Genomic DNA, 25756 nt, shown 5'->3' with positions numbered 1-25756 from the left:
GGCCCTATGCGGCTTAAAAAAAAGTGCGAAGCGGGAATCGAACCACGGCAACCGCGACGGGATACGAAAGGTGCGCGCGATTCTACCACTCAGCCACGGCTTCCGAGGCTTCGCCCAGTGGTACGCTCATGTTTTTATAGATAACACGTGAATTTTCATGACAGTGTCACAAAAAACGCTTTTGGGAACAGTGTTGCGCCATGTGTGGAGAGTAGAGATAGGCATCAATCGAAAGCTAAGTCTCCGGACTTCATACGCTGCACTGCGTATTACGATAGACGTCGTAGGTTAATTACAGGCACCGTTCGTGCCTCGAAAATCGAGTACAAATTTTCGTCGTTTCCATAGGCTTCCATTGCTAAACCTTTAACCGCTGTGGGAACAAAATTCTTACGTGCCATAGCATGATCACTGCATTTGGATCGTGTGGATTGTCTTCCAGAACACGTCTGTCGCCTGCGTTTTTCGATAATCGACCTGCAGCTTTTGTTATTCGCGAAAAACCCGCTCGTTCCATTGAAAACGCGCTAGCTTCGTGCCGGGGCCGCTTGGGGCGCTAGTTGGTACGTGTCCACTAAAGCTGGATATGACTGGGAAAGACAACACGAACTTTAATTGGGCGAACCTGTGCCCACAAAAACAGGCTGCACAATGATAACGGCGAACACAGTCGGCGGTTGTCGTAAATCTCATCAGCGGGTCAAGCGCGTCGCCTTTGATAAATAAGTCGTCGAATGTTCCAGAGCAATCGCTGGGACCCACGTGACTTCCACGAAGTTCTACACTAAACACGTCGCGCATGCATGCAACCAGATTACACAATGTTCGGTGACAGACAGCGGATAGAGCCATTGATAACTCTTCAGAAACTTCCGATACATGCATGTGCGTCCTGCGCTGTGTGATAACATTTGCTAGGCGGTCACAAATGTCACCCGGAAAAGAAAAACAAATACACGTGTCAATACCCCCTCTTAAAAAGCAACGACGCAATGCTGCAACCAAATGAAAGTAATGAACAAAAAAAAAACTGTAGCGAAGAAACAACAAAATAAGGAATTTCGTGAGCGCGCGAAAGAGCTTAAGATGCACCACATGGACCACCTCAGATCCTGCGTGGTGCCGCTGTGAATGCGAAATGCCGTCTGGCAAAAACTCATTGTCCAGTTCGCCAATACGTCGGATGATCTTGTAGGGTCCGAACTAACGTCGCAATAGTCTCTAACTGAAGCCTCGCCCGGCAGATCCGGGTGCAAACCCAAACCCGGTCGCCGGGCTCGGACTCAATGTAGCGTTGTCGAAGGTTGTAGTGTCGGCTGTCGGTACGCTGCTGGTTCTTCATCCGTAGGCGGGCGAGCTGTCGGGCTTCTTCGGCGCGCTGGAGATGACGTGTGGCAGCATGACGTCGAGAGTTGTCGTTGGGTTCCTGCCATAAACCAGCTTGACCGGCATGATATATGTTGTTTCCTGTACCGCTGTGTTGTAAGCAAAGGTTAAGTACGGCAGGCCCGCGTCCCACGTCTTGTGCTCGACGTCGACGTGCATTGCTAGCATGTCGGCGAGGGTCTTGTTCAGGCGCTGCGTGAGACCATTTGTCTGCGCGTGGTAGGCAGTTGTCCTCCTGCGACTTGTCTGGCTACATTGCAGAATGGCTTGGGTGAGCTATGCTGTAAAGGCCGTTCCTCTGTCGGTGATGAGTGCTTCTGGGACACCATGTCGCAGCAGGATGTTCTCGACAAAAAATTTCGCCACATCGGCTCCGCTGCCTTTCAGTATAGCTTTAGTTTCAGCGAAGCGGGAGAGATAGTCCATTGCCACGACGATCCACTTATTTCCGGATGTTGACTTCGGAAACGGTCGCCCAAATCCATCCCGATCTGCTAAAATGGTTGGCATGGGGGTTCAATCGGCTTTATAAATCCTACTGGCCTTTTCGGGGGTGTCTAGCGTCGCTGACAGTTTCGGCATGTCTTGACGTAACGGGCGACGTCGGCGGTCAGGCGTTGCCAGTAATACATTTCCTGTATCCTCGACAGCGTATGGGAAAATCCGAAGTGCATATTCTTCCAATCTGAGGCTCCACCGCGCAAGCCATCCTGAACGGTCCATTAAGTTAGCTAGCTAACACAACGCGTGATGGTCGCTGACGCGTATCCAGCTTTTCTGGAGACAAGAGTTTAGTTCGCGTGAATGCCAGCACGTGGTGTACTCACCTTACACTTTTCAAACTTCCCGCGGTGACGCGTGATGACGTCAACCGAACAAAAATAAGAAAAGAGTAAAAGCTATCCCTGCGCATTGAACTTCGCCACAATGCTTGTCCCGTTGGCGTTATCAGTGTTCTTGATCAAGCATATTCGCTCGTCGCCTGGAAATTACTCGTCATCCAGCGTTTACTCGCGACGAGCAATTGTTGATTCTGGGCTTTTGATGCGGTTCTTTTTTCTTTCTTCTTTTCCTTTTCTTTTTCTTTTTTTTTTCATTCTACGGAGTAAAGCAGCTAGCCTAACCGTCTGAAGCACTTCGGGGCAGCCTTTCTTCAGTCGGCACACATTGTCAAATTCCGAACATCGCCCAGCGCCTACTAGAGATGCCGTAGGGGACGGATTTTGATTTTCCCCTATGGAATTCGTTAAGGTGCACACAATTATTTCACTAGCGACTTTGCAATGCGCACTCATGGGCTACCGCCGCAGCTGCAAATCTAGATGTGCTTAAGTATTAAGACATATACATGGATATGTTGGTTTTTCACCTTGACACAAAAGTCTCGAAACAAGAGTTGAGCAAACAGTCCCTGTATCGTTGCAGGGTGTGAGACCGGGCTAGTTGGTATTGCATGCTAAATTGACTAGCGCAAGAGTGGACACGGGACACTAAAGAGGCGACAAGGATATGCGCAAACTTCCAACTGGGTGCTTGTCCTGGTAGCGTCTTTAGTGTCCCCTTTCCACTGTTGCACTAGTCAGTTCAGTCTGTGTCGTCATCCGTTAGCATGCCATGGCTGAAGCTGCTCGCAATACCAGGCCAGTAAATGTGACCTAGTATTGTGACCTAACCCTTGGGTGCGACATAGATCGTACTTGCAGTTAGTTTCCAAAGTAGTCTCCCATGGCGGCTATCCACGTGCATGAAGCAACAATGCTATTTAAAATTATTGTGCAGTAATATATGTGGGATTTGTATGTTCTCCACATTCTGTACCATGTTGCCGTTCCGCCTTTATTATATAGCCGCAATGTAGACTAGCAGCTATCGAACGCTATAAAGGCTATCTATCCACATATTCAACCCTTAATGACCATCGGTTATCTTCCCTCCTCATTACATGTCCTGCTCGTGCCCATTTCGTTTTCTTGATTTCAACTAAGATGTCATTAACTCGCGTTTGTTCCCGTACACAATCTGCTCTTGTCTTATCCCTTAACGTTACACCCATCATTGTTTCAATAGCTCGTTGCGTCGTCCTCAATTTAAGTAGAATCCTTTTCGTAAGCCTCCAAGTTTCTGCCCCGTAGGTGAGTACTGGTAAGACACAGCTATTATACACGGACTAGATTCCAAGGGAAGGGAAGCGTAGCAGGGGGTGGCGGAAAGTTAGGTGGGTGGATGAGATTAAGAAGTTTGCAGGGACGACATGGCCACAATTAGTAAATGACCGGGGTTGTTGGAGAAGTATGGGAGAGTCCTTTGCCCTGCAGTGGGCGTAACCAGGCTGATCATGATGATGATGATGATGATGATGATGACGACATATTCAAAGACCTCACGCGCAACTCCTGACACTTAATTGTATTCAAGAGTTGTGCGACTGCCCAGGACATCCTTAAGAAATGTTACATAACACATTACGAGGCTTTACTTGCCAAAACCACGATTTTATTATGAGGCACGCCGTAGTGGATGATTCGGGAATAATTTAGACCACTTGGGATTTTTAACGTGCCCCTAACCCAAAGTACGCGGGGTTTTCGTATTTCACACCCATTGAAATACGGCTGCCGTGGTTGGGATGCGATCCCGAGACCTCGTGATTAGCAGCCGAACCCAATAAAAGCTAAGCAACTACGGAGGGGAAGGAATGTTGGCAGTAGGAGGAAGGTGACAACCAGCACGTGAGACAATTTGTTCCCATCCTCATTGCGCAAGAATGGGTACCATCTGTCCAAGAATGACACCGTAGAATGCACTGTATTCAATGTGATGGAGTCCACGTCCAATATTTCAGACCCGAATCATACTGTAACTACTGACGACCAGGCATCTCGCTAATACGTGCAGTCGCTTGGCAACTGCCGAGCGCTGGCGTTGACCACAGGACCTACTTGGCCTTTGTTCAACACTTGCCGACATTCTCGCCTTATTTCGCACCATTGCGTTTCAGCTGAACTGCTTCAACAGCCGATTTATTTGTGCCAGAATTTGGCCACCTTGTCAACGTTATGGTTCCTTATTTTTAAGTCATGTTTTATATTTAGGCTAATGCTGTCCTGAAATTTCCAGTGGTTTCACCTTTCCCAAAATGCCCGCATTTTTGTCGGCCTCTGTTCATATTTTGGAGGATTTTTAATAGACGTGGAAACCATTGCCTGGCCCCCTGACCAAGGTGCTCAAAAAGTCATTTTATATCCCTGAAGTCTTGTGCAAGCTTCCGCCTTCTTGCCGTTCATCAACCTCCTGAATTCCCTGTCAACTGTATCCCATTTTGACGACTCCAATTCCACAGAAGTTGGCAACGATATAATGTCCATGGGATTGAAGCCAGTTAAATCAATTCTACTGTGGATACGACAGCTGCTTTTGCTCACTATGAATGGAAATATTGCGTTAATGAGCGCCATTCTTAAGCATTTAAATTGACAGCAAAAAAATTATGCGGGTCCCATGTATGTGCGAATCGATGTAAGCAAAGCTTTCTGTGTTTGTTGTCATTGTCATACGTAATCTCCACAGAGTAGACAGGCACTCTCTAAGGAAATGCTGTCAATGTTTGCCTGATTACGCCTGCCATTGTGATGCAACTAAACGGAACTTCAACTCATTTTCTCAGAAATAAACGCTGAATGAAATATGACGTCATCCTAAACATCAACAAGCGCCGTAGTGCTCGATCTTATGATGTCCCTGTTCGTAAGCTTATATTCGTGATTTCTTTTTTCTTTTCTTTTTTTTTGGGGGGGGGTGGAGGGAGGTGCTCTTGTACCCTAGAAATGTCCCTCGGACGTCTCTGATGCGCTCGTTTTTATTCTCAAGTACCCAATGAAAACTCTCATCGCTGCAGCTTCATGAGGTCCTGGTGGCAGGACACCATGGCGTGTCGCGCAAGTATGACCACGCTGATTCATTTAGGTTGACATATTATATTTTGTGCGTCATACTTCGCCACATTCATTTTTCAAGCTGTGCCAGAGCTCGAAAAGGGCGGCCAACTCACTACGTCCCTTTCCTCTGTTTACTTCCGCAAAGTGTGTGTTTATCGTTGTGGTTACCAAATACGCCCAGCGGTATGCTACCACTCAAGCCTTTCTGGCGGCTGAGCAACTGAAGTTGCAGGCTTTATTCAACATGGCGTCGACGTTCAATATGGCTATCCTCAATTACTTTTCGCGGACTTCTCTCACCGCTTTCTCTCTAGTGTCATCTGTTACACTACTCGCTCCTGCTTGACACAACACAAACACGCAACGACCTCAATGAAGTATCAATTACACGCTAGTTGACACGCTGTCGATGTATACTTCCGCTGAGCACCGGGATTGGACCGTGGTCCTATCTATGGTGACATTATCCGTCTACAGCCTCACTCAACAACACCGCTCGTTACTCATCACGTCTTTTTTTTTATGACAAGAGCATAGTGTATTTCCTCTGAATGCTTTCGGCTTTAGGGGTGACCTTGCACGCTCGCTTATTCTGTTACGTTGACGGCGACCGTTGTCGTCAGGATGCCGCCTCATTCTGAGCTTCGCAGTCACCAGAGAGCAGAGAAAGCAATCTTCACAAACAAACCGCCGGGATTCGAGCCCATCTCCCAAATGCACCACCTTGCATTTGGGAGATGGGCACGCTAACCATTACGCTAGCACCTGCCTTCACCAATTTCTGTTTAACTGCCTTCCCACTTCACGTTTTGCCGCAGACGCAGGCAGAACGAATGCAGAAACGAAAAAAAAAAGTAAGCATTGCTTGAGCTGCCAGCTGACACATGACCTTAACTTTGGCAGGTTATTCTCATTGGAGCGCATGTAGGCTTGCGGCTGCCTGCAGATTGTGGGTCGCCTTAGCTTTATAGTAAATTTTCTTGCACCGACTCTTTTCAGCTAGAACTGAAATGCCGGACAAAATGAGACCTACCGTTGAATATATTTTTCTTGTTTTCTAGGTTTAAACCAAAAACGCTCATTTACAAAAATAGTGATTTTTTTTAAGAAATGACATAATGATACTATATTTCGAGGTCATGTCGTCGTGTCAATACGGGCCGGCACCACGTATCGACGAAAGGGCATCCCAGTGCCGATGCACGCGGTAGGTTACTAAATGAAGAAAACAGGAAACGAGTGTTTTTCAGTTCTCGCAACATATTGTACATAGAACACAAGGCATCCACCACCCTGACACATTAATTTTGACAACAGCGACACATAGTGGCAGACTGATATACTTCCTAAAATGGTTTCATTTTATTTTTTTATCGCAGAACCGCAAGCACAGGTTGCGTCGCGCGTATATCGCAGCCACGTACGGTGGCCGCGCTCCTTTTCCTCTAACAATGTGGCCCCCGGCGGCTTCACGCGCTCCCGTAGGGGGCAGATTGGACTGTCACTCCAGAAGTTTTAATACATAACCTCTTTGCATAGAAACGACGGCATGATTGTTAACATATTGTTGGCTTGGATATGTTTCGCACGAGGCCCAAGACCAAGTCTTCTAATGCGTTCTTATGTTTGCGTTCGCGTCTCTGTCTTGAAGGGACGCGCATCGTAACATGCTGCAATAGTGCTTGCGTTGAGCGTATGTATGGCAAAAACGCGGTTCTAAAATGTCTGTTCACTAACTTGTGCAGTAAACCCATGTTTATAGTATTCGCGCAGTATAGTAGTAGTATAGTAAGAGTCACGAGTATGGCATCCGTAACTGCAAGCGTCACGTTATGGTCGTAACTTGTCGGGACAGCGTAGTTGTAATCCACAGACCCTGCCACTAAGGAATACGTGGCAAGGCATGGCTGATGAATAAGTAATTGCGAAGATTGGTTTTCAGTAAAGGTTTGTTACCAAGAACGGCGGGAGCTTATACTGCCGCAAAGGACGGATGCTGGGCGGTGACTCCAATCATTTACTCGGCACATCACACATCTACACTGGAATTCAACTGGTTTCACCAACCCTTGCTTATATTCTCTCGGCCCTAAGCTGCGACTTCGCCTGCCACCCGGGCCCAAGCTTTTCCTCTTTGTCCCCCGCTTCTTTCCCAATCTGCTGAGACGTGCTTCCACTGATGCTTGCTCCTCTTTTTTCCCAATAAATGAAGGCATTCATTCATGCATTCCGAAGTTACTGCAGAAAATAGCGTGTCTTTATCTCCATAACCACCCTGTCCCTCACCTGGACTCACCCATCGCAAAACAAAGTTGCTGTGTGTTGCAAATGGCTAGGCGTCACATATACAATTTTCTAGGAATGGCCAGTAGCACGGCGGGCAATTTTCGGTGGGTGACGAGACAGTTTATAGAAAACCTTCTTTGCCATATCCACACTCAGTGCTCTGCTTCGTGAGCTACTATTAGCCGCTACGACGAAGCACGAAATGAAAGAAACCTAGCTGGACTGGTCGCGGGCAGCTCTTTTTGGATTCGCGATGTGTCGATTTAATATATATATATTTCTTATCTAAGCCTAAATGACAGCGATATAGGCAAGGCAAGTTACGGTAGCTGGTTGGCTGGGACTAACGACGCTCTTCACGCAGCACTTTCGTCTTATGCGTGTTTGCGAACGGGAATAAAAGACAGGAGGGTAACACGCCTTCCTGAAATGAAACATTCAGAATAACCCTTTGTTTGGCGGTTGGACATATGTCGGGGGTCCCCGATACGAACCACCTGCAAGTCTGTATCACCTTGCAAAGGGGAACTCAGATGAAACGTTGTCACACGGATAGGCTTTTAATTATCATAATTATTTCTTTATTGAAATTCCTTACCATGAGGTGAAAGCAGACTAATAACATTTAAATTTTCTGTGTTATCCAAACATCCAGTTAATAAAAGGTTGCTGTGCTTTACAGCCCCCTAGATTAAAAAGTAATTTATGAAAAATAAATTGGTGCGGTAAATGTGTAAACGCAGACGCAAGAAACAGCCTAGTCCGTTTCCCAGTATTCACTCGATGAAGATGGAGCACCTCTATACTCTCATGTTGTAGTAATGTCAAGAGCAAAACACTTCCAAAAGAGTCAGTCACGAATGTTACTCATTATAAAATGAGCTTGCGCTGGAAAAGAAACACTCAAACATAACGATGGCTGCGCGCAAAGTGCTTCCTCTGATTCGGATCTGCGGATCAAGGCGTCGGTTCGTCAGATTGTAATGCTCGTACATTGCAGCCCAATCTCGGGTCGTCAAATGTTATGGAGAATGTACGCAAGTATTCGCTTCACGCGCGCACTCTGATAAGATAACGCTCTTTCGCTATTGAATCCGTGACAACATACTGGATATTAGAAACACATGCAGGCGCATCTTGAGCTAACTAATAACTTTGGAACTGTGGTTAGACGCTAAAAAAAGCTCCCCCCCATCTAAAAAAAGAATACATTTGCTTTCAATATTGGCTGAAACATAGTGCTTGTTGTTTACAAAGAGCCCCCAACACTGCACAGCGGCGCCGACATACAGGAAATTCAAGAGCGAACCACATTCCAATTACTGGTATTTATCAAACCAGCATATAGTGGTTCAATGTAGCCCTGTAGTCCAGGGGCAAGTTCTACCACGGTTACTGTGCCGGAGCTCATATTTCATGTAAGCATTATTTGTCACAAAATCACAGTATTTTTTTCTTTAGATCTTATTATTAGACAGCTAAAATACATCCAGCAGAACCCTCCCCTTAATATCACCATTTTGTTTTCTTTAGATCTTATTATTAGACAGCTAATACAGCCCCCTACATCCAGCGAAACCCTCACCTTAATATTACAGTACTTTTCGTTCTAACGTACATATCCGTGCTGATCCATATGTTACAATGTACTGAAAGTGTGCCCCATGCTTTCCTCCAGGAAGCTGTTTTTATTCATCATGATGCCAGGAAACCGAGCCTGATGCCACCAACGCTCAGAAACCTAATCGGGAGCGCGCACAATGTTCTCGCACACCTTGTGGGATGTACCGTAGCGCCGAGATGCTTCTTGTATAATTTATGAGAATCGGTTGTAAAGACAGAAGTGCAAGGTTGGGCCGTGTGCTTAAGCTCATGAAGTTGGTTTGTGCGAAGAAAAGCCGGTCAAGCTTTCACACTTTATAAGAAGCCTACAGCACCACCAATGTGCCGGCTGCTTTTAACTGTACCAATGAAAACTATTAAACCAATGCAAGCATTGGTGACGTCATTTTATCATTCGATTGTTCAGATTGGTAACCCCTAGATGCGGAGTAAGTTGCGAAGTTGTTTGCGTAATTAACGAAGCTACGTTAATTAAATTTTCAGTAATGGTTCTTACGTGGCTAAAGAAAATGAGAAGTTTGGAGCCCGTCCTCGAGATTATGCAGACAAGCTAAAAAATGTCGACTAAACGTGCTTCTGTAAGGGCCATGCGAACAAAAATTTTCCAAGTAAACACTCTTGGAAGACGTAACTGACGCAGAAAAAGAACATCTGTAAAGTCACAGAAAGAACTGCACTTCACGACGGGGCACAAATGAGGAACCACACATAAACTGCGCTAACTTTAAGCGCTGTTCTTTATGTGATATGAAGCAACTAGCCCGTCAGTCATTCCTTGCAAACCTGTAAAGTCAGCCTGACCACATCTAGCCTTTTTTGTGGCTGTCATCAATAGTATGGGCCCGTGAACATGTTCCCCATGGCCACATAGTCGCGTTCCATCTCGAACGCAAGCATATTAAAATTTTAGTGTCAATACGGCAGTGAACGTGTGCCGCCGGAAGCTTCCTTGGTCGCAGAAGCGATGCATGACGGAATGATAGTGCAGATTTAGCGCGTCGCTGGCATCAAGACAATGCGCTGCAGCCGAGGGAAGGAAGATAACGAAAGTGAACAGCTTGGTAGCTGCTCACGGAGCCGTGCCGATGGTGGCAGTGCCATCATGACGAAATCTGAGGCGGCGATGTTGAAGGCTAGGGCGTTTTTTCTTTTATTCTTTTATTCTTTTTTTTACAACGAAGTCGTTAAGAGTAAGCTTTAAATCTGGCCCAACTCCGACGCGGCCTATTCAAATAGATGTAAAACGCCGAAACTCTTTTCTGAGATTACCCTTGGGCCGATTTTAATGAAATTTGCTGGATTAGGGAGAGAAAGGTAAATTCTAGGGACTATTGGAAGCGAAATTTCGGTTTAAGGTTTGAATTCTGGTAAAAAATTTTCAAAAATTCGAAAGCGCGAAAAATACAGCAGCACTAAGTTTACAAATTAATACCTCCGCATCAAGAACTGATATCCCGGTTCTGTAAACAGCATCCTTTAGACAATTCAAAGCGGACAAATACACTATGCCGATTTATATCCTACATGCAGTCATAACGTTGTGAACAAGGGTTGTGGAAAAGCTGTATGTCCACATTACTAATTTCTTTAGATTCATGCGTAATATATCAATTTTGACCGCTTTAGATGTGCTGTTAGATGCAATGTACAGAATTGTGATAGTTTTCATTGCCGAACGACAGAGTTGTGAACTTGATGGTTTCGTTTTCTGAAAATTTGCGATTTTCGCCAATTTTGAACAAACAAATGATGACCTAAATCAAAAATGCTAAATCAACAGTCACTAGATTTTAAGTTTTTCTTTTAAGTGCAACAAACCTTGTAAAATTTGATGCAGTGGTTGTGGAGAAAAACGCATTCTCCTTTTACATGTATTTAGATAGGACCACCAGAACTAAAGGTTCCTCTTAAGGGCTACTTTCGCCACTATCGCGTCCGCGTGTGGAGTAAAATCCCGAAGATAGCGTTATACCGGCCTGACCCGCAGCGGAGGTGAAGCAAGCGTTCAGCTCTCCCCATACGTGGGCTGATCCGGAGTGTATTACCATGCCAAGCAGACCTGCGGCGGAGGTGAAGCAGGCATTAAGCACTCCCCATACTTGGACCGATCCCGAAGACAGTGTAATGGGGGGCCGAGATGCGGTGGAGGTGCAGTTCGCCATTAAGGGGCCCACATACACAGCTTTGCTGGTCATCTTTCTGCACAGATTTTTTACTTATCAAGCATCAGGTCATCGACGGCGAAACCAGGGACACCAAAGCCGTCCTCGGGCTCGACCTAGAAAGCGCCTTCGACAAAGTGACGCACTCTGCCATCCTCGCGCAGGTGTCCCATCTAAACCTAGGTGAGAGGTCGTACAAATATTTCAAAGATTTCCTCACCGGCTGAACGGCAAAGCTCAGAGCCGGCGATCTGAAGGCGGACGAGAATACATTAGGGAGCCAGGGCACTCCCCAAAGCTCCGTCATCTCACCTATGCTATTTAACCTTGTTATGATTCAAGTTGTCAAAAGACTATGCCAGCTTGAAGGACTGAAGCACACGATATACGCGGACTACATTACGCTGTGGGTGGAAGGGGGCTGTGTTGCCCGCATAAAATCCACACTACAGACGGCCGTCGACACGATCTAACAAAGCCTGGAAGGTACGGGACTGCGTTGCTCCCCAACTAAGTCAGAGCTCCTGCTTTACCAACCGATCAAAACGCACCGAATCAAGAAGCAAAGAAAACACGAAAAGATCAAGATCCGCACCAGGGATGGTAACACAATGCCGACGGTCAGCAAGATCCGAGTCCTGGGCATGACAATCGAAGCGCTCGGTAGGAACGGAGACACCGTCACCCGCATCATGGGTAAGGCGGCCAACGCCACCAGACTGCTCAAGCGCGTTACCACCAAGAAGGGAGTCATGAAGGAGGAAAACTTCATAAGACTTATACACTCCTTCGCTCTCTGCCACATAGGGTACGTGGCAGCCTTCCACAAGTGGGTGAAAAGCGAAAAGAACAAGCTAGACATCCTAATCCGGAGGGCGTACAAGGCACCACTCGGTCTACCCGAAACTACCAACACGAAACGTCTCCTCCAGCTGGGCATACACAACACGCTCGACGCGATCGCCGAATCGCAAAGAGCCGCTCAATTGGAAAGACTGTCATCAACAAAGGCTGGCAAAAAGATCTTGTGCAGTCTAGGCATCGGTTATCACGAACAGCAAGGACCAAAATGCCCCGTCCTCGACCACGTACGACGGAACGTGTGGATTGACCCCTTGCCGAGAAACATGCACCCGGAATTAACGAAGGCAGAAGACGCGCTAGAGCCAAGACACTGACGGACCTGCACGTGGAAGACACTGGTGCCAGATACATGGATGCAGCCGAATATGCCGGCCGCAACGGCTTCGCGATCGCGGTGGTCGACTCCGGAGGCAACGTGCGGGCAACCGCCAGCACATCGAGCAAGCAAGTGGAGGAAGCAGAAGAAATAGCCATCGCCCTTGCCATCATATACCGAGAATGCCACATGATCCTCAGTGACTCCAGACAGGCGGTGAGGAACTACGCCAAAGGAAGAATTGCCCCAGCGGCGGCACGCGTCCTGCTCCGACAGGCAGACCGCGACCAGAGGACTCGAATCAAGTGGTTCCCGGCGCACGCAGGACAAGCGTCGGAGAAGCATGCCAATCGCAACGAAACGGCACACGCCCGAGCGCGAGGACTAACCGACCGCGCCCAAGGCAACGACTGCCCGCTGTGGTTCAGCGCCAAAGACCGGATGACCAGCTATAACGAACTGACCAAGGCTTTCGGCTGGCCCGCAGACTTCTCCCGCCGCCCTGCAAAGAGCTGAGCAGGTCGCAGGCCGTGCTATTGAGGCAACTACAAACGAGAGCGCTTACAAGCCCGGCGCTATTGCATAGGATGTACCCAGAATCGCACCCCATTACAAGTGCAGAGCGTGCTGCAGGGAGACGGCCACATTAGAGCACATGTTATGGTATTGCTCCAAAGATCCAAGCGAAGCTAACTCAGGACGTATACCGCCGCAGCTTGAGGAAGCAACGCGGAGCGACGACCAAGAAAAACAACTCCAGGCCGTGCAGCAGGTCAGCGAGGCGCTGGCTAGGCAGGAGCCTGGCGAACCGGCAACGGCGAGCGGGGATCCTCGCAGAGCACCCGCCACGATGACGACGTAGGCCACGTCCGAAGTGCGCCTTCGCGCTTTACTGCCGGCTTAATAAACGTTTTCCCAATCCAATCCAATTACTTATCCGCGTTTTCCTGCATGCGTCTGCGATGAAAACAAGAAGCAGGTATGCATCGAAAATGTGAGATGGCGGTGGCAGGTGGTAGCGGAGAAGTTAGCATGGCAAGCCCCTGCACGTACTTATATCTGCATTGACATGGGTTCGTGGTAGTGATAGCGACCAAAGCTCTACTTTTTCTGCGTGCTCTAGCCATTGTGAAACTAAGGATGTAGTTAGCATGCCCAGCCACTGAATGCAAATTGCAGCAGTTACGAGTGGTGGAATCCCGCTGGGGCTGACTGTGAAGAAAGATTCCTTTCTCTGTCCACTCTCGCGATGGTGAAGCTAAAATGAGGAGAAGGCCTGACGGACACAACGTTGACGGTCACCATAACAGAATGGATGGACGACCTGCGGAAAGGACAAAGCACACCAAGTTTTTAGCACTTGTGCTAGAGTAAAGCGCTACAATGGCTAGTATGCCCTCATGGGGATAATAGACCGAAGTGCTTCTTACTGCCAACACTGGACTGATAATAAGAAAATACTCCGTTCGTAGACACCACGTTACACTGAAATTAGCAAAACAATATCAGTTAATAAACTGACAGCATCAATTATCTGGTGTCCTTCTTGTGTGTGTGGATGGCATAAAGGTCTTGGCAATGAAACGGTAGTATCTTTGTTTTTGCTGCAGTTGCACACAAACAAAATTCGTTGAAGTGATCGGACAGCGATCTACCAGCGGAGAAGACCAACCCGCAAATTAAATATAATTGCTGGTTTCAGATCTTCCAATGTACAATGCGCTTAGCTACTATCTGCAATATGTTTTTCCTTTTTGTGCTCTTATGAAGAGGAAAACTCCACATTACTACAATATCAACAACAGTACACGGTACTGGGGCAACAGTAGTAGTACTACAGAACTACACAGTAGTATTGGGGCAACACGTTTGCGCAAAATGATTAGGTTATCGGTCAAAGCACTGTGACAGGCGGGAAGAAATCGTTGTCATGCCCGGTCGAAACAATACCATCTGAAATCTCATTTAGTTATACATATTTTTTGAAAAATCACTATAACCCTTTATACATATGCTTCGTATGAGTTATATACTATATTGCCTCGTCAATCTCAAAAATGTATTCTCTTTCCGGGAAAAGGCTTTCGTGAAAAACGACGCAACATTACAGTAAAACATCCAGGAAGGTTCCTATCCAGATGATTGACGAAATTGTGCACTGAGAACGTGTCGACTAGCATGCTATTGAAAGTTGAATTATGATCGTTGTAAGCTTGTGTTGCGTCTAGCACGAGCGAGTAGTGTTAGCGATGACATTGGTGTGAAAACGGTCAGCTCGGTCTACGATTTCTTCTTGTGGATCTCCACATTGAACGTCGCAGTCGTCACGATGAGAGCACTCCTGTGACATTATTAGCTCAGTGGGCTGGGAAGGCTCGAGTGGTAGCTCAGCTTGAGGGGTAATGGGTAACAATTATTAATGTACGTACTTTGCGATGATGAAAAATATGCAGAAACACCAGTGGTGTTGTCTAACTATTCGTAAACAGGCCCTCAAATTTCAATTGGCCCACCCCAAACATTAAGTAGGCCCACCCCCAAATTTCAAGTTGGCACACCCTCAAATTTAAATTGGCCCACCCTCAAATTTAAAGTCGGTCACGCCCGATTTTCTTTTCGACCAGCCTTAAACTTCAAGTTAGCCCAATCCCAAATTTCAATTGGGCCACCTCTAATTTTCAAGTTGGTCCACGCACGAATTTCCATAAATCGTCCTCCAACTTTCGAGTCGAGGCAAACCAAAATTTAGGTTGGCCCACCCCCATATTGCCCCCAAATTCAGATTGGCTGACCCCGAGATTGCCCCCAAATTTAGGTAGCACCAACACCATATCACCCCCAAATACAGATTGGCCCGCCTCCACAACATCACCAAATTTAGGTGGGCCCACTCCAATACCACCTGCAAATCGAGGTTGGCCCACCCCATATCCACCCCAAGCTAACGCTGGCCCACACCTCGATCACCTCAAATTTAGCATGGCCCACCGCAAATCAGCCACCAATTAAGGTTAGTCCATCCATATATCACCCCCCCATTCAGCTTGGCCCAGCCGCACATCCCCCCATGGTTAGGTTAGCCCGTCCCCTTGTCACCCCCAAATTTAGGTTGGCCCACCCTCATATCATCCCAAAACCCAGGTTGGCCCATCCCCATATCAGTCCCAAACTTAGCCTGACCCACCCCTCTATCACCTGAAATTTAGAATGGCCCACTGCAAATCACTCCCAAATTTAGGTTAGCTCATCCGCATATCACCCCCGATTCAGCTTCGCCCAGCCCCATATCACACCCGTGGTTAGGATGGCCCACCCCCCATATCCCCCCAAATTTAGGTTCTCCCACCCCCGTATCATACCCAAATCCAGGCTGGCCCATCCCCCATATTCCCCCAAACTTAGGCTTACCCACCCCTATATCACCTCAAATTTAGGTTGGGCCACCCCCATATCAGCCTAAAATTCAGCTTGGCTCATTACCATTTCACCCCAAATTTAGGTTGGGCCACTCCCATATCACTACCAAATTCAGCTTGGCCCATCCCTGTATCACGCCCAAATTTATGCTGATGGCACTTCCAATTTCAAGTTGGCCACCCCAACCCTTTTTATGAAGACCTATGTATTCATATGGGAAATGCGTCAAGTTTTTTGGCGTTACAGACACGATTTCGCACGATTTTGCTACAAAATTGCTGGGGTACTCGCCAACGAATGCTGCGCATTAAAAGCAACTACACCGAACGAGCGACGCCATATGTTGATCCTAAATACTGACGGCTAGCCAAGCTAGCTTCTCTGTAGAGCGACCGGGGAGACACAGCACGGGACATCTATTCAAATGATTTTTTACGGCCACTCCTACGGATTCATACCACTTGGTTGTAGGGAACACATTACCAGTAGCTATTAATACACACACTGCACATCTTCTCCTAGTTGGTGCATTTCTTATTTGGATGAATCCTTAGAAATAATTATCGTTCGGGTAGCGACTCAGCTTAGCGGACCCTTTGTTCTGCACGAATGTTGCATAGGAATGGCACTGGCCACCGGGTGGCATTGTGGCCCAGGTGGACCTGATTCGCTCGGAGTATGTGCCATTAAGGACAGACGAAAGTCGAAGAAAACGGACCTTCTGGAAGAACGCAATAAGAATAGCCATTTTGTTCTCCCAGGTTCCACGCTAAAAAGCACGAAAGTTTTTTTTTTGCATAACACAAAGCTATGCGCAAGCTTCTAGTTATGATGTCCAATGAATAAAATCTTCATAAATGCGATGACTTAACAAATGAACACGACACTGCTATGTTTTAGGAAGGAAAAATAGAAAACATAATATTTCGAGAGCACCACTGGAAAACCAGAACCGAAATAAATCATGAGTTTTGTGTTTCTGCCATCTGGTGGGAGACTATAAAACTAAGTCCTATGGAGCTTTAAAAAGAAAAAACTGCGCAGCTGGAAAACCAGAACCGAAAGCAATTGTTGGGTTTGGTGTTTCTGCCATCTAGTGAAAGACTACAAAACTAGGTCCTAAGCGGCTTTAAAATAGAGTGCGAAGCGGGAATCGAACCGAGGCCGCCGCGAAGCGTGACTGAAGGTGCGCGCGCTTCTACCACTCGGCCACGGCTTCTTTTTTTTTTTTTTTTATTCACAAAATGACATACATACATAAAAACACGTTGGCCTACTTGGACCAACGTGACAAGCTAAAATTTCTTGAAATTCACTAATTCATCAAGTATACCCAACTAGTCAGGCGGATCTGCCTGTACACGATATATCTCACGTATGAAAATAATGCTTTCAACAAAATTTTCTCGTGCTGAGCGCGCATTCACATCGGCGTGCGTTACCGCCATCCGTGTCTTCCAAAGACTATGGAGGCCCAGGAGCATTATCATGTCGTACGGAAAGCCCTGATGGCTGTCTACCGGCAGGAAACGTATACCCTGTGCTGTTATTGGCAGTTCCTTTTTAAGAGTTCTTTGCAAGACGTCCCAATAAAAAATTGCATCCCAGCACTCAATGAAAGCGTGCTCAATGGTCTCCGGCTTGTTACATAGCGCACAGTTTGTCGTCCATGGTACAAATATTCCTTTGTCGGCTATCCATGTTTTGACCGGAAGGGTAGATGTATGTAATTTAAAGAACGACTTTACGCTTGCTCTCACTGGCATCCTTTTAACTCTTTTTAAAACATCTTGTCCTGGGCCTCCATAGTATTTCATTCGGTACAATGGCACTGGCATCATAACTTCAACTAAATCCTTGTAAAGTTTCTTTCTTGTTACTGTGCTCAGGTACTGAAGGGAAAACCGAGCTTTTAATATTCGAAGGGAGTCGACTACCTCTCGCAACAAGTAGCCTTTAAGCCGATAGTGTACAAGCTGTGCACTAGACACAATAAATTCAGGCAAAACGCTTATCAAACGGATCTGGATCATCGTACGCAAGAATGAATCACTTTGATCTCGCAAGAAGACAAAACGAGAAACAATCTGTCGTAAGAACAAATGCGACAATCCAAGACCACCATCTCGAACAGGACGAAACAAGTTGGTACGGCTGACCCTTTCCCAAGTGGAACCCCAGATAAAAACAGCAAATACTCTGTGTATTTTCTGTACATTCACACGGGTCATCGACAAAAATTGGAGGACATACTACACTTTGGCAATTAAAAACAAATTACAAACAGTTGCCCTTGCAAACATTGACAAATCACGACCCTGCCATCCTCCGGTTTTCTCTTTTACGCGCGACGTCTCTTCCTCCCAGTACTGCGCGGCACTCTCGTAGTGCTCAAGCGGCACCCCCAAATATTTCGAAGGAGACACGGTCCATTGTAAATTTGCAAAGACAGACGGTGTGTTGTCCCAACTTCCGTGCCAAAATCCGATGCTCTTGTCCCAATTGATCTCGCATCCGGTTTGCCTGCAATATCTTTTAGCATCGCTTATCGCCTCTAGTACACTTTGGCGATCTGTACAAAAGATTGCGACGTCATAAGCATATGCAAGCACTTTAACATGGGACGATTCAAGCTTATAACCATTGATTTTTTCGTTACTTATTAGAGATAAACAGAAAGGCTCTAAATAAATTGCAAAGAGCAGCGGTGACAATGGACAACCTTGCCTCACTGATGATCTGAGTTTAATGTTCTCAGTTAGTGTCTTATTCAGCACTATGTTTACTATGCAGTCATTGTATATCATTTTTAGACCATCGAGTATAACTGTGCCTATGTTAACGTGTTCAAGGATACAAAAAAGAGCTTCATGCGACACACAGTCAAATGCCTTTGCTAAGTCCAGCTGCAACATAGCGACCCGTCCACCAAAAATGTCACAGCACTCAAGCATACTACGGGCTACATGCACATTTGTGGAGATAGAGCGACCTTTTATGCCACATGTCTGGTGTGGTCCGACTAGAAATTTGATGACGCTCTGCAGTCGTTTTGCCAGCACTTTCGTATAAACTTTGTAGTCGGTGTTCGTGAGCGTTATCGGACGGTATGCGCCCACAGATAGCAGCGTAGCATGGTCGTCGGTTTTAGGAATCAGCACCACGTGAGCAGGACGGAAAGAGAGCGGCATTTCTTTCGTTTCGTACGCCTCCGTGATGACTGCGTGTAAAATGGGCGCCAGTTCATCGGCATAAGCTTTGTAGAATGCGGCACCGAGGCCGTCTGGCCCAGATGTCTTCCCCAGCGTTAGTTCAGTTATCGCCTGTTTTATTTCGTCTACGCTAATGGGTTTCTCCAAAAGGGCTCGAGTATCACCATCTAACCGTGGCATTAAATCAAGGGTATCCTGTGTCAACGGAATGCTCCCACTTCTTTTTACACCTATTAAGTTCTCATAGTGCTCGACAAATGCACGTTCAATTTCTTCAATGTCACAGGTAATAGTGTTCTGATACGTAATTTCTCTGATTTCATTTTGTGTTGCGTATCTCCTTTCGTCACACAATGCGCGCTTATTACGAGTTTCCCCCAACCAGATCTTCTCAGCTCCCGCCTTTATTACTGCTGATCGATACTTTTCGACGTCCATAGCCTCGAGCTCACCCTTAACTTCACAGATGTCTTTACCGTATATCTCGGGATTTGAGGCTTCCATGCTGATCATAATATCAAGCTGGCATTGCAATTCCTCGTTTTTTCCCTTTCTTTATGACGGAGCAGTGTTCCCCTTTCGATAGCTATCAATTTGACTTTGTTCTTGAATTGGTCCCATTCAGCCGCACGCGACTTTGCTGCAATGCCGGCCATGCTTTCTATTTTTTTCTTTACTTTTTCGTTAAATATCTCGTCACCCAGTAATTTAACATTAAACTTTCATAAGTGCCAATTGAATTGCGTTTTCTTTTTTTTGCCCCCAACTGTCACCATTACAAGACTGTGATCACTAAAAGAGACATGCTTTACTTCATACTTAGTGCACATGCTCACAAAGTCAACCATGGCGTACACTCTATCGAGCCGCGCACTCCTGCCACGCTGGAAGTGTGTGAACACGGGTCGATTTCCATTTGAAAGCAGCCAGCCCAGGTCCTCCAAATCATTCTCTTGGATTAGTGCATGTAGTACCTTTGCACTTTTGTCGCGGCAAAGTACAACTTTAGCTCTGTCCTGTGCCATCAGCACACAATTGAAATCACCAAGCATAACAATATGTTTCGAACACTGCAGATAACACTCGATTCTTTCGAAGAAGGCTACGCGCTCAGTCGCGCTATTCGGTGCCTAAACACAGATCACTCGCCAGAGGTGACCAGAAAATAAAAAGTCTATAATAAGCAAGCGTCCTGCTTCCGAGATAACAATGCTCACATCAGAGATGCCTATGTTATTACGAATGAATATCGCGCAACCACCAGATGTGCCCACAGCATGACAAATACAAACATTGTAGCGCGTTCGAAAGGTTTCCACCACTGATCTCCACTGAAAGGTCTGATCCTCACTCTCGATTTTAGTTTCTTGCACTGCGACTAGATCTAAGTCATTTTCCAAAAACAGGCGGCTCACTTGGTACTGTGGCTACTCGCATTGGCTTTTCAGTTTCACCGTGCATATTATGTGAGGAGCAAACGGGTCGCACAGCGCTCACCTCTGTACATGACCGCACAGCATTCGTATCATTGCAGACGGCCATTCCTTGCAGTGTCATGTCTGGCACATCTGAACCCTCTTCGACGAACGGTTGCCGGCGCGACAATCTATTGCCGTCCGTGCAGTTGAAAATCTTGCGCGACATGTTGTACAGGCAACCGTGAAGTGCAGACCCCAGCGCCTACTTCGGCGCCGCGTCCGCCTCGCGTTTATCTGGGGGAACGCTGGGCTTCGGCCTGAATAGTGAGCGTCGTACCGGTGCCGCTTTCGCTGGCGGCTCCTCGGCATTTAGGCCACCGCCCGGGTCGTCGCCTTTCACCGTCTCGATGTGCGCCCGCTTATTCGACGATGAAGTCGCGTCGGTCTTCATTGCGCTCGGCGCGTTGGGATCCGTCGATGTTGCTGAGACTTCCTTGGCTTTTTTCGACCGCTGCAGCGCGTCCTTTGACAGGCCAGGCTGCCTTTCTTGCAGTGGCTGCTGTTCGCTAGGTACCGAAGTAACGGCTACGGCTTCCCAAGCTTCAACCGGTGGTACGCTCATCTTTTTATATACACTACATGAATTTTCACGGCAGTGTTACAAAAAACGCTTTTGGGAACAGTGTTACGCCATGTGTGGAGAGTCGAGATAGGCATCAGTCGAAAGATGAGTCTTCGGACTACATACGCTGCACGGGGTATTACGATAGACGTAGTAGTTTCATTACAGGCACCGTTCTCGCCTCGAAAATTCAGTACAAATTTTTGTCGTTTACATAGGCTTCCATTGCTAAATCTTTAACCGCTGTGGGAACAAAATTCTTACGTGCCCTAGAGTGATCACTGCATTTGGCTCGTGTGGATTCTCTTCCAGAACACGTCTGTCGCCTGCCTTTTTCGATAATCGACCTACAGCTTTTGTTATTTGCTAAAAACCCGCTCGTTCCATTGAAAACATGCTAGCTTCTTGCCGGGGCCGCTTGGGGCGCTAGTTGGTACGTGTCCACTAAAGCTGGATATGACATTGAATGGCCTGCCATATAGGTAAGGGCGGAATTTCGCTGTAGCCCGAGTGATGGCGAGGTATTCCTTTTCAGTCGTAGAATAATTGCCTTTCGTTTTTGACAGTGACCGGCTAGCATAAAATATCACCCGTTCAAGTCCGTCTTTCCTCGGGACTAAGACGGCACCGAGGCCTAGGCTACTGGAGTGGGTGTGGATTTCGGTATCGGCGTCCTCGTCGAAGTGTGCAAGTAGCTGCAGTGACTGCATGCGTCGTTTGAGTTCTTGAAATGCGTCGGCCTCCGGCATTTCCCACTTGAACTCGACATCACATCACGACGTACTGCGGGAACTTTGCGATGACATCTGTTTTCTGCGGGTTGGGGCGGACTCCAGATTTGCTGATGATGTGGCCTACGAACAGAAGCTCATTATAAGCGAAGCGGCACTGTTCCGGCTTCAGCGTGAGCCCTGATAACTTGATGGCCTCTAATACTGTCGCAAGCCCCCTAAGGTGATCGTCGAAATTTCAGGGCAACACAACGACGTCATCCAAATAAACAAGACACGTCTACCATTTTAATCCTGCTAACACCGTGTCCATGACGCGCTGAAACGTTGCAGGCGGCGAGCACAGTTCGAATGGCATGACCTTGAACTCTGAGAGGCCGTCTGGAGTGAGGGAAACGGTCTTTTCGCGCTATCTCTCGTCGACTTCTATTTTTCAGTAGCGAGACTTGAGGTCCATCGATAAGAAGTATTTAGCGTTGCAGAGCCGATCCAGTCGGTCGTCTATCCGTGGAAGGGGTTATACGGCCTTTTCATGATCTTGTTCAGTCGACGATTATCGACTCAGAAACGTAGGAATCCGTCCTTTTTCTTCACCAAGGCTACAGGAGATGCCCAAGGGGCTATTCGACGGCTGGATGATGTCGTCGCGCAAAATTTTGTCGACTTGTTGCCTAATAGTGTCACGTTCTCGCGTCGAAACTCGGTAGGGGCTCTGGTGTAGTGGTCGAGCACACTCTCCAGTTATCATGCGATGCTTTGCGACTGGTGTTTATCGAATCCTCGATGGCGTCGAAAAACACTTTTTTGTATCGTCGGAGAAGACTTCTGAGCCGTTGCTGCTTACTCATGGGGAGACATGAATTTATGTCGTAGTCTGGTTCGGGAACTATGGTCGTCAGGGTAGATACGGCAGAATCCGAGAAGACAAACGCATTGCTGGTTTCCAGAATTTCCTCGATATACGCGATTGTTGTGCCTTTGTTGACGTGCTTGAACTCCTAGCTGAAGTTTGACAGCAACACCTTCGTTTTTCCTCCATGCAGTCCAATGATCCATCTTGCGACACAAATTTCACGGTCGAATAGTAGACGTTCGTCACCTTCGATGACGCCTTCTACATCAGCAGGTGTTTCGGTTCCGACGGAAATAATAACGCTGAAGTTCGGTGGGCTCTTCATTTGATGTTCGACCACACTTAAGGCGTGGTGACTACGAGAGCTCTTTGGCGGTAACTAGGTGGTAACACAGGTCGATAACTACGCCGTGTTGGTTCAGGGAGTTCATGCGGAGAGTGACGTTTCGTGAACACAGTTGAAGGATAACTAAGGTAATGAACAGTAATTCTTTCCGTGTAGATTCGATTCGGCGCAATGAGGCGTCCTCCAGCGGTCCGAATTTGCCGGCCTTCGCATGTAGTCTTACCTTTCTTCAACTGGGGGTGATGTGTCCATCCACGACGGAGTAATCGGCCCCTGTGTCTACTAAGGCGGTGACTGCGTGGCCGTTGGGAAGCACGTCGAGGTCAGTGGTTCTTTTTCTTGCGTTACAATTAGGTCTTGACGTCGGATCACGGCTGCGTCGCGTTGACCTATGGCTGGTACGTGGCGTTGTCAGGTCGTATTTCGTCGGCGTGTTCTGTGCTTCTAGGCTTCGTCTGAACGGTGGCGGGTCGTTGTTATGTCGTCGAGATCGTCCCTTCGGCGTCTTCGGCGGCGGCGGAGGATTTTCACCAGTTCGACGAACAGCAACCGCACCTCCATCGGTTGCTGCTTTAAGTTTTCCGGATATGGGCTTGCAGAGCCGCCCCGGGGCTGGACCAGTGTATGGATGGCGCTCTGGCGACAGGTAGCGACCTGGTAATGGCGGACTTGGCGGTCGTCAAGAGGTCCACCTAGTAGCGGCGAGCGAGTCGGCGATATCGTGAGGGCGTTCACCTTGCCGCCGGCGCGGAGCGTTGACGCCAAACCCTCGTAGGCCCATTTCGCGGTATTGGCATCGGCGGTAGATAAGTCTGGCTTCCCCGCACTCATAGCAGAGCGGGCGGTGGTCAGGGGTGCGCCAAATGTCCATGTTCCTCGCATAGCTGCGCTGGGCGATGGATGGGCGTGCTGGTGGTGGCGGCGGTGGACGACGGAATTGCGGTGTTACAGGGCGCTTGCGCGGTCACAGAGCGGGACCTTGACTACGGGCGACGGCGGCGTAGCTCATCGCTTGCGGCACAGGAAGCATGGATTTGGGCTGCATATCTGTAACGCCCAGTGACCATCGAAGTTCGTCCTTGACGATGTCAGTGACTGAAGACACCTGAGGTTGCGACGAAGGGAACATCTTGCGCAGTTCATCGCGCACAATCGCCCTGATGGTCACTTGGAGATCAGCGGAGCCTCGTCCTTGGATAGCGCACTGCGGCGTGAGCACTTGGCGGTGCACATTTCTAGAGTTTTTTCAATCATCGTTGTCACTGTTAACAACTCAGCTACGGTGTTCGGTGGGTTTCGAATCAGTCCGGCGAAAAGTTCTTGCTTTACGCCTCTCATCAAGAAACGCACTTTTTTCTTTTCGGACGTTTCCGGGTCGGCGTGCCGGAAAAGATGAGTCATCTCTTCCGTGAAGATGGCGATGGTCTCATTTGGTAGTTTGCCTCAGGTTTCCAGCAGAAATTCAGCCCTTTCTTTTCGGACAACGCTTGCGAACGTACTCAGGAGGTTACTTCAGAATAGGCCTCATGTTGTAAGGGTGGACTTCCGGTTCTCGAGCCATGTCGTCGCAATATATTCCAACTGGCAGTACACATGTCGCAGCTTATCCTCAGAGGTCCAGTTGTTGGAGGTTACGATACTTTCGAAGGTTTCGAGCCAGGTTTCTGGATCCTCCTACGTAGCTTCATGGAAGGTAGGGGGCCCTCTGAGTTGTTGAAGCACGATGGGTGACACTGGGGCTGCCATTGTGGTTGTCTTGGCCACAATCTTCATGGTCTTCTCAGGTAGAAGTAGACAGCGGCTTGCTCCATGGTCTGTGACTACGTGGGTGTTCTCTTTGCGGTCCAGGCTTGGATCACGGCGTGTAGTGGGCGTGCAGTACATGAACGACTAGCACCCCCACCAGATGTCACGTGGTAGTGACGTTAAGGAACACAGTAGCAATACTGGGAAAGACAAAAGTAACCTTTATTGGGTGTACCTGTGCCCACAAAAACAGGTTACACTTAAAGCACAGTGGTAGCGGCGAACACAGTCGAAGATCGTCGAAAACCACATCAATGGGTCAAGCGCGTTCACTTTTATACAGCAGTCGTCGAATGTTCCAGAGTAATCGCTGGGACCCGCGTGTCTTTCACAAAACTCTACACTATTCGCGTAACGCATAGATGCAATCAGATTACAGAAGGTTCGGTGACAAACGGTCACCCGGAACCAAAAAACAAGCACGCGTGTCTATATATATATATATATATATATATATATATATATATATATATATATATATATATATATATGAAATGGGACGTGTGGAAAGACACAGACGAAAGATGCTATTTACACGCTATTTACACTGGAGCCAGGCAGCCAGGCTGACATTCGCTCGTGCCAAGGGCACCAACCAACTTCTTCGTCGTTCTCGCGGCGGCTCGTCTCTTGAGCATCGCTCAATGATATCGCAATATTACCACCCGCCGGCAAAAGCACCGTCACGGTGCTGTTAAATATCCAAGGTGCATGGAGAGTTGTAGGGCTTGAGTCGGGCAACGTGGACAACGTCACTGGTTGTCACAGCGGAGGACGTA

The sequence above is a fragment of the Dermacentor andersoni genome, chromosome 7 (assembly GCF_023375885.2).
Source record: "Dermacentor andersoni chromosome 7, qqDerAnde1_hic_scaffold, whole genome shotgun sequence".
Taxonomy (NCBI): domain Eukaryota; kingdom Metazoa; phylum Arthropoda; class Arachnida; order Ixodida; family Ixodidae; genus Dermacentor; species Dermacentor andersoni.
This window is presented reverse-complemented; position numbering follows the sequence as displayed.